This window comes from Cavia porcellus, unplaced genomic scaffold, assembly GCF_034190915.1.
Source record: "Cavia porcellus strain 051 isolate PalLab524CR breed Dunkin Hartley unplaced genomic scaffold, mCavPor4.1 scaffold_16, whole genome shotgun sequence".
Taxonomy (NCBI): Eukaryota; Metazoa; Chordata; class Mammalia; order Rodentia; family Caviidae; genus Cavia; species Cavia porcellus.
Genome location: NW_026947499.1, coordinates 20838551 through 20854654, shown reverse-complemented (window position 1 = coordinate 20854654; position 16104 = coordinate 20838551). Strand labels below are relative to the sequence as shown.

At 43.0% G+C, this 16104-nt stretch overlaps 1 non-coding gene and 1 gene segment (V, D, J or C); one reads left to right on the top strand and one right to left on the bottom strand.

Annotated features, from left to right (window-relative positions):
• LOC111753989 (Ig lambda-1 chain V region S43-like) overlaps window positions 1–16104 on the top strand; it is a 600738-nt gene that overhangs the window by 515683 nt on the left and 68951 nt on the right.
• LOC111754019 (small nucleolar RNA SNORA2/SNORA34 family) lies at window positions 3316–3450 on the bottom strand. The gene has a single exon (XR_002788756.2). It is a non-coding gene; the product is annotated as a small nucleolar RNA SNORA2/SNORA34 family (small nucleolar RNA).

Below are 16104 nucleotides of genomic sequence, written 5' to 3'. Positions count from 1 at the left end.
TTGCTTGTAGGTATTGTTTAATTTGTTCTATTTCCCCTGTGACCCACTGATTGCTCAAGAGTGTGTTATTCAGTTTCCATGTGTTTGTGGGGGTTTTGCAGTTTCTTTTATCTTTAATTTCTAGTTTCATGGCACTATGATCCGATAACATGCATGAGATAACTTCAACTCTTTTTCATTTATTTAAATATGTTCTATTTTCAGTTCTATACAGGCTAGTATATGGCCTATTTTAGAGAATGTCCCATGTACTACTGAGAAGAATGTGTATTCTGTTGCTGGATGAGACATTCTGTATATGTCTATCAAGTCCATTTGTTCACAGTTGTGATTCAGTCCTGGTATTTCTTTGCTAATTTTCTGTCTGGTTGATCTGTCCCTTGGTGTCAATGGTGTGTTAAATTCTCCTGTTATAATTATGTTATTGCTAATTTGATTTTTCATTTCTATTAATACTTGCTTTGTATAACTAGGTGCTCTGGAATTTGGTGCATATATATTTAGTATTGTTATCTCTTCCTCTTGAAGTTTTCCCCTAACTAGTATGTAGTGGCCTTCTTTATCTCTTAGGAGAATTCTTGGTTTGAAGTTCATGTTGTCTACAAACATATAGCTACCCCTGCTTTTTTGGGAAGTGGGATTCTGTTGCATGGAGTACTGTTTTCCATGCTTTGACTTTTAGTCTATGAGCTTCCTTTTGGGCTAGATGTGTTTCCTGTATACAACATATAGTTGGATGTTATTTCTTAATGCATTCTGCCAGTCTGTTTCTTTTAATTGGTGAATTGAATGCATTTACATTAATGGTTATAACTAATATATGTTGGTTTACTTTTGACATGTTATCTTTCTGCTGTTGATTCTTTACCTTTCCACTTTGTTTAACTGCTTGCCTTGCTTATGGTTTTTCCCTATGTCTACCCAGAATGTCTTTCAGTATTCTTTGCAGGATTGGCTTGGTGATCATGAAGTGTTTCAGGTGTTCTTTGTCATGGAAATATCTTATTTCTCCATCCATTTTTGAAGGACAATTTTCAGGGTACATCAGTCTGGGTTGGAATTCATTTTTCCTTAGGATCTGAAATACTTCACTCCTCACTCTTCTTGACTTCATTGTTTGTGTTGAGAAGTCTGCTGTGATTCTGATAGGTATTCCTTTACAGGTGATCTATTTCTTCTCTCTAGCAGCTTTTTTTTTTTTTTTTTGGTCTTTTTCTTTTTTATCGATACCAGGGATTGAACTCATGACTGCCTGCTTGCAAGGCAGGTGCTTATGCTGCTGAGCTAAATCCCCAGCCCCTCTCTAGCAGCTTTTAATAGTCTGTTCTTACATTGGATTTCTGGGATGTTGCTTATTATATGTCTAGGTGTAGTTTCATTTTGGCTATGGCTATTTGCAGTTCTATACAATTCACTGATCTGTATGTCAGTTTCCATTCTCATGTTTGGGAAATTTTCAGTGACTACTTCTCTAAATATCCTCTTGATATCATTTGTGTTGTCCCCTTCTTTTTCATTTATCCCTATCAATCTTATGTTGTTTTTCTTTGCATCATCTTGCAGCTGTTGAAGTGTTATTTCTTGATTTCTTGTTATTTTTAAAAGATCTTTCCTTTCCTGTTTACTAGCTGCAATCTTGTCTTCAAGGTCTAAAATTCTATCTTCACTTTCATTGAGGCAGTTTTGACAACTTTCAATGGAGTTTGATTTCTTGTATATCTCTTTGAATCTGTTACATGTATTCTGTTTGTTTCTTATATTGTTCATTCAAGTTTCCATCTTTTTTCATTGTTCCTCTAATTTTTAAATATGTCTTCTTTTGATGTGTTCAGCATTTCTTTCATTATATCTATTATTTCATCTTTTACATGGGAGACTATTTCTCATTTGAGTTCTTCTATAGCTTCCCAGAGTTGTTTCATTACTTCAGTTGTTGTCATTTCAGAAATTTCAGGTGTATGGCTTTATTTTCTTCTGTGTCCATATCTCCTAGGCTTGCTTGGGTTAGGCTGGAAGTTTGAAATTGCATTTTGCGCTTTCATTTTGTCATTTTCCTATATTTCTGGGTTTCAAGTGAAGTTTCAAAGCTTCCCCCATGTGTTAGGAATCACCTGGCCCACTTTTGGCTCTTGAGGCAGACAGCAGGTAACTGTTAGCCACTTGGAGTTCACTGTGTGTGGGCCAGTTAGGCCTGCTTGTAACTCTCATGTGTCCTCCTGTGAGTTAAGACATGGAGCATGGTCTTACCACCTGAGAGTGATGTTCCAAGGTTTCCCTTTGTGCTGGGATTCAACCTTTGTATGCCCAGGGCCTGGGCCTGAATTCAGGCCACTGCCAGCTACTAGGAGTTTGCTGGGCATGGGCCAGTTAGGCCTGTGGGCACCTCCCATTCATCTTGATTTCAGAAGTGGGGCATGGTCTTATCACCTGGGAGCGATGTCCCAAGGCTTCCCTGTATGCTAGGTTTCAACCTGCACATGCTCAGGGCCAGGGCTATATACCATGTTTTATTTTAACCATTTATCCATTGAGTAATACACAGGCTGACCCCATGGCTTAGCTATTAATTGTGTCACAGTCTATATGCATGTATCCCTAAAATGTGCTATTCCTTCAGGCTTATACCCAGGCATGGTACAGCTGTATATGGATATGGATAAGAATGTTCTACTTTTAGTTTTCTGAGAAACCTTCATTCTTCATACTTTTTTCAATAGTGACTGAACTAATTCTCATCAAAAGCATAGAGTATAGGGCTGTCCCTTTATCTCTGTTTTTTTTTTTTTGCTTTTGTATGTGTGTTGTGCTTATCTTTAAATGTTTTTTGTTTGTTTTTTAATTTTTATTTTTATTTTAAAGGGGATAAAATTAAACAGAACAAAACAGGACACAAGAAAGCAATGCAAGAGATATAAATTTCAAGCTAGACAACTGAGATCTTCACTGTCAATCATACAGTCTCTTGTTTTCTTCCAACTAGTTGTCCATGTCTTCCAATACAGAGAATTCATACAAAACAACATAGTATAAAACTTATCTGAACAGATTGAAGAAGGCATTTTGGGTCTTCAAAACCAGACTATAGGGAAGTCACTAGTGGCTGTTGTAGAGTCTCTCACTCTCCCCAAAACGGCCATCCCTGCCCTCATGTATGTTCAACAAAACAAAGCAGGCAAGGGGGGAAGGCTTGCTTGGTTTCCCAGCACTCCAGGTCACAGGATGGCAGGGGTCCCAGCAAACACTGGAGGCTCCCATCCTGGGTCACCAGAGCCTGCCACGCTCACAGCTGTTCATGGGGGGGGGGGTGTTGCTTCAAGATTTTTCTTTCTAATGAATTGACCATTTCACTGCCCAAATTCTAAAATGTCCAACAGACCATAGAAAGACATCTCTTTAGGCTCCTGCTTGAAACCAGCAGTGTCAGGTTTGCCAGCCTTAATTCAGGGCTAGTCTTAAAATGTTTATATTACTATATGTTTCTGAGATATAGTGATTATATTCCTCCTAAGAATATATCATATATATATGTGTGTGTGTGTGTGTGTGTGTGTATCTTGATCATTTTTACTTCCCCCACCCTTCCCATATCTCCCTTGTCCCTTCTTCCCCAGATTCCCTTCCCATCTCTATAAAGTCTACTCCATGCTTCTTAACATGTCTCTTTTATTTTGCACTTTAAATTATTTATATTTTGGGTCTCTAAGAGAAATCATTGAATATTTAACCTTTTGTGTCTAGCCTATTTTATTTAGTGTTATGGTCCCAAGGTGTATCCATTTTCCCACAAGTGACTCAGATTTACCCTTCTTTGTGGCTGAACAGTATCCATTGTGTGTATGTGGCACATTTTATTTATTCATTCACCTTTTGAAAAACATACAGGCTACTTCCAAGATTTAGCTGTTGTAACCATGCTGCTATAAATACAAGTGTACACACATTTCTGTAGTGTGATGACTTTAGCTCTTTCAGAGAGATACATACTCAGGGGGCACATAGCTACAATTTCTATTTTTGTTCTTTTGAGGAATTTCCATATTGATTGTCAAAGTGCTTGTACTACTTTACATTCTCAACAATGCAGAAATGCTCCTTTCCCTTGAGAATTTCATTTTTGAGTCTTTGGTAATAACCATGCTTATGGTTATTAGAGTAAGATTGAATTGAGTAAGATTGAATCTCAGTGTTCACTGGAATTTCTCTAATGGTCAAAGAGGTTGAAACAAATTTTAAGTATTTTTTGGCTATTTTTACTCTCCATTTGTGAAGTCTCTATTTGTTTTAAAGGCTCACTTTTTTTATTGGGTCTTTTATTTTCAGGGGCCTAATATTAGTGTTTTGTCTGAGGAGTAGCTAGCAACATTTTTCCCATTCTGTAGGTTGTTCCTTGATTTTGTTTTGTTGTTTCTTTTGCTGTGCAGAAGGGGTTTTATGTTGCTTTTTGTTAGTACATAGCTTCCATGCATAATGATCACATTCATTATGGAGAAATTGAATTTGTACACAATATACCTTAATTCCTTTTTCCCTTTCCCTCTCCTCTTAGTGCATCTTCCCCTCCCCATTTACAAAAAGTGTTTCCATTTTTCCTTTCATGCTCTATGTTTTGGACTGCATTTCCCTTCCCTTCTCCCTCTCTTTTCCCTTGTTCCCTTTTCCATTTGAATAAATTCTTTGTAAGATTAAAGACTACTAGCTCTAGAAGGAAGTTTTGATTTTATATAATCCCATTTGTTGACTTTGGGTATTATTTCTTGCATAACTGGGCTTCCATTCAGGAGGTCCTTGCCTATGACCATGTTTGTAAGATTTTTAACATTTTTTCTGTCATAATATGCAATGTATCTTTTTTGTATAGATCTTTGATCCATTTTGATTTGATTTCAGTACATAGTAAGAAATATAATTGGGATTCCTTCTTTTGCATGTGAAATTTGCACTTTTTGTTTAAAAGGATATCTTTTCTCCAGTGTTTTAGGTTTGGGTTGTTTTGTATTTCTAGGATCCTGAGATGCATCATTAAATTATGTACAGAACTCCATGAAATGGTTGAAGTAAAGAAACTCAGTGGGTTAAAAGACAGCAACCCAAAACATGGTGAAACTATGATACAAAATGGCCAGTGTGTTCATGAGAGAAACAAAGTTTGGAAGAAGTAACCAAAATGAACCAAAACATGAATGACAAATTTGTCAAAGATGTCAACTCCAAGAAAAAGTGCCAAAAGGAAATCCCAAAGACGAGGAACTCTCCAGAATTCATGAACATCAGAAATTACCAATCTGAAGATATGGTTTTGGAAATTGAAAACAAAATGGTAATATAATTATTTACTCAAAGAAGCCTTAAAAATAATAAGACTTCAAGAAAATTTATCCAACAGCTACTAGATAATGCTAAGAAGACTAAACTGTTAACTGAAGTTAGAGACAAGTTAAAACACAGAACACATGGAGTGAAGAATCTGTAGAAAACTTTCCAATTATGAAAAAAATTCAACATGGAAGTGAGCAGGATTACAGAGTCCTAAATAATTGCGATGAAAAAAGAAGCAACCTGTAACATATCACACTCAAAATTGTAGATGTCGAACAAAAACACAGAGTCTTAAAAGCAGAAAAAATGTCAGAGAAAAGCAAACAAATCACTTATAAAGGTAAACCCATTAGTAGAATAGCAAACTTCTCAACTTTAGAGTCCAGGAGACAAATTTCCAACCCAGGCTATTATAATCTTTAAAATGCTCCTTCAAAATTGATGGAGAAATAAAGTGTTTCCAAGACAAATAGCTTAATAGATCTTCAACACCAAGCCAGCACTCCGTTAAATACTCAAAAATACTCTGCAAAGTGATGTCAACTTTCACTTGCCTTTCCTCATAGCTCCAACACAGAAGCGGCCTTGGTTCTGTGACAAAATCCTCCTTGTACAAGGAGCCACAATCATCCACCCTCCAGAGCTCCTGTTTATGCCAGTTGTGAAGCTGGAGACCTGATGATTTTGGATTTGCTTTCATTTGCATGGATTTAAAACCACAGCCCCAACTATGACACTCATATTCAAGTGAAAAGAAGCAGAAAAAATCCTATATGCTTCCTACCTTTATTAGAGCAAAAGTCTCCCCAGAAGAATTCCAATCAATTGATTTGCTTGCTAGGGAGCGGCACTGGGCCACATAATCAACCTCCAGTGACATGATGTACTGGAAAAAGTTGATAGCAACCATCCTTTGGATCTGAGAACCAAGCATGCCACATATGATCACCCATCCATAGCACAGGAGACTCTTTGTAGAAGGGACAGTGTTAGTTCATACTAGATTCTCAGGATGGACTGTGGGGTCAAGTCAAAGTGAGTCTGAATGAATATTTCTTGAGTGGATCCTCTCACATCCATATCTTGTGCAGTGACCACCACCAACTAGATGTTTACTGTGCATTGAAGCTGGCACCAATAAATTCAGGTCCTGTGTGCCCCAGGTTGACTCCAAGTTATCACCATCATGACCATTCAGTGCCTAGAGCAAGGTGCAGGATGACTGAATAGAAAGCTGCTCCCTCTGACGGTGAGCTGGTTTCCTACATAATCTAGGCCCCTCTCACCTGCTCATGATGAAGTCAGGACCACATAAAGACCAGAAATTCCTCTCCTGAGGCCAGCAGGACACAGACCAGGGAATCACTGACCTCAGCACATTCTGAATCTGGAGCAGGGATGACCCCTGAGCCTCTAGCTGCAGCCAGTGTGGAGTGGCCACCAAGGGGCAGCAGAGTGCCACCTGCAAAAGCCATCTGGATTTCTGGTAAATTAAGGCATTACGAGGATTCTAACCTGTAAGGAAGGTTAGTGATCATGACCTGGCACCTGGATAAAAAGGTAATACTTTACCAAAAAACACCCTTGACCTAATGTACAGATTTTTCTGTCCTATCTCTCAATCCGGTTATTGGAAATCAGTGCATATTTCTCTGACACAGGCTCAGGTATTTCATTCACAAAAGCTAACTCCATTCCTACTAAAATGCCACCACTGTTCACAAATACTGCCCTGTGACGACACATGTATCATCTCCTTCCTCTTTGCTTTGATGGCCTTTGGCCTGCCAGACAGATGCTTCTCATGGGAGCTCCTCCATCATCCCCATATCTGTTCTCTGTCTGTCTCTACCGCATAGTGAGAATAAGGGTCACGAATTTGCTCATTAAGCTTTTTTTTTTCTTTTTTTTTTTTTTTTGAGATAGTCTCACAAAGCTGTTAACTTGCTCAGGCTAAACTTGAATTTACAATCTCCTTTACCTTGTTAGCCTTCCAGTGTGCTGGGATTGCAAGCACCAATCTTGTATATTTGATATATTTTTCCCAGTAATGAAGACAACTTCATTATAGGATTCACTTGAGATGCTGGTGCTGGCATCCATCTGTCTTCTCTGGAGCCAACATTTATTTAAGCACCTGAACTGTACCTGACCACACTGCTCCCTGGGGAGACTGAGGCACAGCACCTATGACCTCAGGAGCCCACAGCCAAGGGCAAAGCTTATAGGACTGGATGGTTATTAAAACATTCCACATGCCCTTGTCTATGTAAAATTTTTATTTCTGGCTCTACAAGTGAGGCACTCTGTGATCTGAGCTGCCCCTGTCTAAGCCACCTGTAGTCCCATGTAGAGTGGCAGCTGGAGGCTCACTCATTGGTGGCTAGAAGGTCTCTTCTGCAGATGAAGCTAGGTCTATACTTGACATCTGCATTCTGCTATAAAACCTGGAGTCCTGGACCAAAATTACCCACCACCCTGGTGGGACAAATAGAAGGGAAGAAGGGCCAGCGGTCCCTGAAATAATTTCCTGAGGTATGGTGGTGATTCTCTGGCAGCCATCACACAGGGACAGGGAAGACACTCTGGGAAGGGTTTGGACTCTCTGAAAAAGGCAAACTCAGTTGTGACCTCTGCATGGCCAATCCAGTCCAAACTATGGGACTAACAGCTAAAGGACCACTCTGAGTGCTGAAGTTGATCTGCACGGCTACCCAGCTTTATTTGGTCCCCTGAGCTCTACTCTATACACCACAAAGCTCCTTCAGTGCCTGCCCTGGACTTGGGCTGATTTGCATAATGGGCAGCTCTCTCCACTTAGGGGATAAGAGAGGCTTGGGAGGAAACCACTCGGCTTCAGGAAGCAGCATCAGGGTACCTCTACTAATGGCCTGTATCCTCTTCTTCCTCAGGCTCCTTGTTCACTGAACAGGTGTTGCCCCAAGTCCCAGCTCTGATCTGGGACCAGCCTATTCCTGACTCAGCTTAGCTGGGTGCTGTCTGCATGAGTAGAATATTAGGGAACCTCCTGCAAGATGGGGATTGTAGGGTAGAGATTCCCACTGTTCTCACTGGCTTTTGTGAGCCAGAGTAGGTGGGTGAAGCTGCCAGAAGGGAAAGGTAGATTAGCTAATGTAGTCTAATGCTCCATCCTCAGGCCACGCCCCAGGGTGGGAGGTCTTCCCAGGGGCTGTCCGTGGGCCTGCAGAATCCCTGCAGGACAACTGAGGGCGCTGTTTCAAGGGAATTTTCATCTTCAAGTCCAGCTCTGCTTTTCTCTCTTTGCAAGTTTTGTGGTCTCCTCAAAACTGACTCAGCCTTCATCACTGTCAGCGAGCCAGGACAGACAGCTAAGCTCACTTGTCTGAGATATGACATAGAAGGCTACAGCGTGCACTTGTACCAACAGAAGCCAGGCTAAGCTCCTGTGCTGATCACCTACTGGGATGATAACCAGGCCTCAGGGATGCCTGATGCATTCTCTGGCTCAAATCAGGGACAACAGCAACTCTGACCATCAGTAGGGCCCAGGCCAAGAAAGAGGCTATCGTTGTCAGTTGTAGGACGGTTCTGAGAGTGCGCACAGTGACACAGGCAGACAGGGAAGTAAGGCAAAACCAACCCACTTTCCACAGTCCCTTCCCGCCTTGGTCAGACTGACAAGAGAGAACTCTGCACATGATGTGGAACTTTCTAGTTCTCCCTCACATCCAGGTGGATGGGATGAGATCAGTTTCCTGAACCTCTCCAGGCTCAGCTGATTCACCATAACAATGAGGACGGCATATGTATAACTTTACTTGCCAGCTTCCTAAAACCACGGAAATTCTGTCAGTGCAGGCCTCGTCTGCAAGTGCTAGGGGAGAATGACCCTCACATAGCATCACCTCAGTGTCTGGGGCCAGAGAGGTCAATGGACATTATTAGCAAGGTTTAGAGTCTGCATTTGAGTGGGATAATACAGTTGTTTCAGGATAGAAATTTCTAAAAGTTGGTTACCTCCATGACATTACAGATATCACTGGAGGGCACAATGGGGTCTCAATCAGATGTTTGTATGAACAGTAGGTTTTTAGAAAAGTTCTGAAGCAAAAATTGACCTTAATTAGTATGTGTGCCCTCATCCTCCTGGACACAAAGATCCTGGGTCCAATGGTAGAGTTGACAAGGGGGCTCAGTCCTCAGCAACAACAAAATCACTTCAGGATGACAGTGACCATGAGAGAGGGAGGCACTGCAGTGTCCTCAGAGGGAAGCAAACACATGCACATCTCCTTATACCAGGCCTGCACAGCACAGCACAGCAGCCTCCCCACTCCCCCACAGGATCTCCAGCTCTACCCCAAGCACAGCCCAGGAAGCCCCACCACCTGAACATTGGCTCTTGGTGACATGCAGGCCATCATGGCGGATGGCAGTGAACTTCTCGGGGCACATGTCTTGCTGCGCTGACACTCACATTACCCCTTCCCATCCAAGACACATTCTATTCCCACAGAGCCCAAGAAATAAATTCAAGACGTCTGAATCGAAGCCCAGACTGGGTAGCATGGGTTTCTGCTCTAGCAACTCAAGAGTCTCTGGGCTTCAATTTACCTGCTGTGAGATGGGGACAGCTATACTGAATTTAAGAAACTGAATTTTCAAAATTAAATGGCACAAACCCAAGAAGGAGATTTATTAATTAAACACAGATTCTGAGGTCTCACAAGGGTTTCCAAGCTTGGGATCTCTTGTCTTTTCTCTGCAGGAATCTAAGGGAAGGAGTAGGTTTTCCCTGTAGGGAAAATAGGCACCCCAGGTGGAGAGAAGCAGGCCATGCCAGGTTTTATCAAAAGGACAGCAGGTGCTGAAATTCTCAGCTGTGAACTGTGGGGTGTGTAATGCGATAATAATACCAGTGATAGGAATGAGGTTGCCTGTGATGTAGAAGCACTGCAGAGGCTTAGTGACAGAATATTCTGAGCACCCAGGGAGAGCGGGGTTTCTCTCACTGTGGCAGGGGAAAGATCTGTGCTGGTTGTAAATATGCAAGACCTGGCTCCCCCAAAACAGTTATAATTATACTTTTACATGTACAGTTCACATTTCATGATGTCAGTAAATGATATTTTATGCACTGAACCCATAAGACTCAAGTGATAATTCAAGATTTCTTGTGAGGTGAAAGTTCATGAAACAACTGCTCCTGTTAGATCTAATCTGAACAATCCCAGCCTTGGAGACTTTGATCAGGCCCAAAGTGTACAGGAAATAGCTGTCCTCCAGAAGGCTGTCCACCTCACAAGAGGAGTAGCAACCCCCAACCCTCTGCAGGCAGCTGAAAAACCAGAGAGGGGAGCTGTCTGCATCAAGAACCCAAATATTTAGTCTGAAGATTTTCTCACACAACTCTCCCAGGCCAGGATAGTCCCAGAACATCCAAGAAAGTCATTATTACAGATCTAGGAGTTCTCTGATCCTGCTCTTTACCTGTGCCAAGTAACCTTAGAATTGTCACATTCTTTCAACCTCTCTCCTTACCTATGAAATGCACTCTCCACATTCTGTGCTCCCAGATCAGGAAATCTGTGGCACTTTTGCCACAGTAATGGGTCACCCACAGGAGACACTAGACTGCTGGTTCGGAATGGGAGGCACAGGCCATGGCCCGTGTCTTCATGTTGCTATGTGGTAGGTACACGATAGAAGGCAGGGGTTGGTAACCGTGCTCTTAGCACATTCAGCCTCATGTAAATAAGGGAAGAGCCAGGGAACTGGTCTGAACTCACTTGCATCTCACCTGTCTCTGCCCAGAGGTACCATCTTGGAGGCTCCTAGATCTGCTAAGCAACTGCCAAAGAATCCAGTTCATTACAATGGTATCTTGGTTCATGAATTTAATCCTTTCCATGATTCTGGTTGCAAACAGAACTGGATGAGAACCAAATCAAATTTCCCCATAAAGTTAACACTGACCCTAACCACTGAATTTGATTCAGTTCTCATCCAATTGAATTTGCAACCAGAATCATAGAAAGAATTGAGTCCAAGAACTGAGCTACCACTATACCTAGAGACTCCCTGTCTTCACTTTTGACTTATCGGGTCCTGACCTAGATCCCTGATCTCCCAAACGAGTGTACAGCCGAAGATTAAATAAAATGAGACAAGTGGTATGATTTTAGGGCTCCAGGAGGGTCAAAACCCTTTAGCTGAGCTCGAGACCCGGAGGGCAAAGACATAGCTCTGGACTGCCTATTTTTATTAGGTCCCACAACAAAGGGTGGGGAAACTGAGGAAAGCATGGGAAATGAGCAGGACTTTGGGAGTCATTTCAAAGACTTCTCCAAGTAGTAAATTACGCCAATTTAGGAGAACTGTCTTATCTCCAGGATGACATTTATAGTGGGATTGAGACTACAGGAGTGAAAATTCTTCAGCTGCAATCTCTATTTACTTAATCAATGTTGGAACCAACGTGTCCTCAGCTGTGGCCTTCTCTTGCCCTTTGAGGTATCTCTGGCCTCACAGGCCACTACAGGCCTCAGCCAGGACCAATGATTCTTAGAGGTTCACTTACTATGAATCAGCTCCCATTGTCAGGCAAGGGGCCGAGGCCTAGGACAGACTCACAGACAAATATAGAAAGCCAATTAGTAAAATTTAAATCCTGCTCAGAGCCACTTTGTAGTCTCTAACACTGACTACCCTAGAATCCTTCACTTAGAAGAAAATTTGACCTTGAGCCTAACTAAACCTGGTCCTCACGAGTTCGCATCATGGCACCCCAAGGCTTCCGCTCAGCTCTGCCCCCAACGAGTGCTGTGACTTCTTTCTCCTGATTGCAGCCCAGAAATGCTGCAAGGAGATGCTCCGGCCTCAGATTATAAGTCAACCTGCCTGCCACACTGTGTAGCATCACTCTACTTGTGACCTGTGTGCCCTCTTCACCACATGTTTCTTTCACTATTTTAGTTAAGTGACTCACATGTTCATTATTTCCTTAATGGTTCAGGAATTTTTTTCATCCAAGAACATTGCATGAAGAAACACAGACATAAGAAGATGGAGGCTAAGTTTTCTCCTCCAAAATCAAGTCTGAAGTATGATGGTTGTAGTTTTCCTGTATTCATCAATGGGACCTGGGACCTTCTCAGTCTCTCTCTCCCTGTCCTTACCATTTTAGCTGTGCTTCCCTGTTGACTTTAGATAACAGGATGCATACATAGTTCACGTCATATTCATGATGAAAAACTATTACAAAACTCAGTGTGTTTCGGGGCTGGGGACTTAGCTCAGTGGCATAAGCGCCTGCCTTGCAAGCAGGGAGTTGTGAGTTCAACCCCTGGTACCGATAAAAAGGAAAAAGACAAAAAAAAAAAACTCAGTGTGTTTCTTTCCTCCACAAGAGAAGAAATCTAACAGATAAGAATGTTCCATACATGGATTTCCACTAGATCCTTTGCCTGGAATCTGAGAAAACTATCTCGCTTACAACAAATATATATTACAATGCGTGGATACAAATCTTTGAGACAGTCTGCTGAGACTGTCTCAAACTGTCTAAAGGATGGCCTCACCCAGAAGATGAAACTCTGAGAGCAGGACTGTGTATTGGTCATGCTCAATTTCCATGAAGGAATGTAGAGCAGGCCACCAAGATCCGAGTAAATATTCAGCGTGAGTGGTCTCTTTTCTGCATCTTTGGTACCATAACCACCAACCTCCCACACATCCCCTTATGTCTACACCTGGCACCAGCCCCTGAGTCATGTGTCAGTCCCTGAGTCCTTTACCATCCAGTGCAAAGCTCTGGGACAACTTCCAAGACCACACTCCATATCAAAGAAAGGTACAGACAGGCCTCAGGTGGGCCCTGAGCTCTCCCCCTCCTCCAGGTAGATGTGTTCAAACTTTTCCAAGTAATCTTAGCTCCTCCTTCCTGGTCATAAGACAGGCAGAGGATACAGAGATAAGGAGGATTCCTCACCCTGGGGCAAAGCAGGCTAAGAATCAAGAAATCTGAGCATCAGGTTCTTAAACTGCGACTGGACCACACACCCTGGCCTCGAACAACTGGTTTTCAGTGACCACCGGGAGGCAGCAGACAGTCACAGGTGAAATTGCTTGGGATTGGGTGGGCCTGGGCTTCAGGGAAATTCTAAACTGACTTTGCCCTGAGATCAGAAAAAGATGTCAGTTTTATATAACACTGTCCTTGATATACTTCATGTGTCTCAGATCAGCCTCTGATAGTTTGCTTATGTGTCTGGCACATCTGCCTGCTAGGATTATTTCCAAAAGATGAAAAATATTTCCAAAAGATGAGAAGTATAAAATAAAAAGCGGCCTTTATTCTGAGAACACGGAGAGAGATGACCGGCACCCCCACCACTGGCTTCCAGCGATCTCTCCGGTGGACACATGGCATGGGGGCATGTAAATAGCCTCAGTTTGGGGTGGAACCTAAGGTGGGCATTAGGGATGTACTGGTAGCCCATTGGTCCTAGGTTTGGCGCCATATGTAAAGTTCCAGGGGCGGGAAGATGGTGTCACAGGTAACTTCCTAGGGGCAGGGGAGATGGGGCTTCTTGTTTCTGGTTGAGTCTTTCCTGGCTACAGAGTCCTGTCTGGGCCAAAACCCTTTCATATCCTGTCTTATGATTATTATTGTGAAAAGGGGCAAAGATTTCTCTCTTTAACTACTTTCTGCTGGCAGAGGGTGCTGTACTGGAGCCTAGGGGAGTCGATGAGATGAAGGTTGATGCCCAAGTAGACGCTGGTGCCAGTTGTTTTGGCCAAGACAACTTCACTGGTGAATGCACGTATGTTAGACTGGAAAAACAAAGAGACAAGATGTTATGAGGAGACAATGGCACTGTCATATTTATGGACCCAAGTGAGGTAGAGGGAAAGGTGTCTTTGATTTAGACCTGTTATTCTATCAGGATGACGTTGAGGTAGGAACATTTTTATGGCAAGGCAGCTTTCTGAAAAATTAAACGTGGGATTAGGAGGAGTGAACTTATGAGAGGTGCTTACTCCCCCATATGAAAGCATAAAAGTTAAAAGGTAGGTAGGTAAGGCTTATCTCTGGTATATATGATGTTGGAGTCTGTAGGCAATCCTGTTAGAAAGTCCTGCTATAGAAATGATCATTAATAGAATGTAAGAAATTAAGCACCAAATTGGATAACAAAACATGACAACCTGTGAGTCGTAAGGCAGAGATGAGTACCAAAAGGATGGTTAGACCTAGGGCCTGAGTGGTGTGAAACCAGGATGGCAGTTTAAAAGGGAATAAAAGCATTTTAAGATTTAGGACTGGGACCTGCATAAAAATAGGCCCTGTTTATAACTGGCATGGTTTGACCTTTAATACTGCATGAGACATTGAGGATTTATTAGCCTAAAAACTCAGTAAGAACTCTGTATATGTGGTCTCTTATGTCCACGAATATAGAGAATGTCTTACCTTGAGAGTTTTAAAGTGACTTGGATTCTGAGACAGATATCCACTAAGGCAGTTGGCCCCTGTGACCTGTGAGGGCTACAAGTTAGGATGGCCCAGCCACTCTCTGGTGGCCAGGATAGCCCAACAGCCCTGGAGTAAGGTCTCGAAGAATGCCAGGATGGGGGATTTTGTCTGGTGTCTTCTGATGAATTTGAGTGTGGCACATAGCGGAGGGGCAGGTAGCTTCACCTTGTGTAGATTTGTCTGTCTCAGAACTGTAAGAGTTATTTAAAATATGAACAACCATATCAAGGTCTCTGTGGAGCTTGAAAGTCAAGTTTTGCCTTGTTGTTTGAGATCTGGACTATAGTAAAAGTTATCTGTAGAATTAAGTAAGTATGTAGGAGCTTAATATTGGCATTTAAGATTATAAGGCAGGCAGGCTGGTAAAATTATCAGGTGGTCAGTAATATTGAATAAATGGTAGAAAAATTGTAAGAAAAAAAATAGCCTCTCTTGAGTGGAGCTGAATTGTAAAAAAAAAAAAAAATGTTTGAGCGGGGCCACGAGACTTTGGAAACGCGCAGTGTTTAAGGCAGCTTGAAACACTGAGATAGATAGCACCTGTAGGAAGAGAGCAGAGTTGTGCTTGGGGCAAGATGAGCACCACCACACAGCAGGCAGGGGTGGGCTGACATGGAACATGCAGAGTGGGTGGGGCGAACGCTGGGACATAGTGTGCAGGGGCGGGCAGAAATCTCACCTAGATGCTACTATGATGTGCTAAGACGGCGTAGGAAAATAATGTATTTCAGCTGCGACTGCGCAAGGGGATGGGGCTTGGTAGCAGTGGCACGCGCCCAGCACGCGCCCGGTGCCACAGAGGAACAGCAGCGGCGGAGGCAGTTTGTGTCCAGCGCCGCAGAGGGGCAGGCTGGCATGGAACACACAGAGTGGGCAGGGCAAACGCTGGGACATAGTAGGCAGGGGCGACAGAGGTCCCACCTAGACGCTACTATGATGCGCTAAGACAGCGCAGTGAAATAACGTATTTCAGCTGCGACCATGCAAGGGGCTGGGGCTTGGAGGCCTGTAGTGGTGGCCAGAGGTGATGCCTGGTGCCATGGATGGATGGCGGCCGCAGCTCACGTCTGGGGCCACGGAGGGGCGGGGTGGCGGCTGCGGGAGACACATAGCCTGAGGCCAAGTGTGCTCTGCTCCCAAAGGCATGAGACTGGCAGCTGGTGAGCAGCAACCTGCAGGAGCCAGCACGTTTGCGAGGGACGCACGGCCCAGGGAGTGACCCCAAAAGCCGAACCAATGGTGTGGACAGTCTCACGGGTATCTGTCAG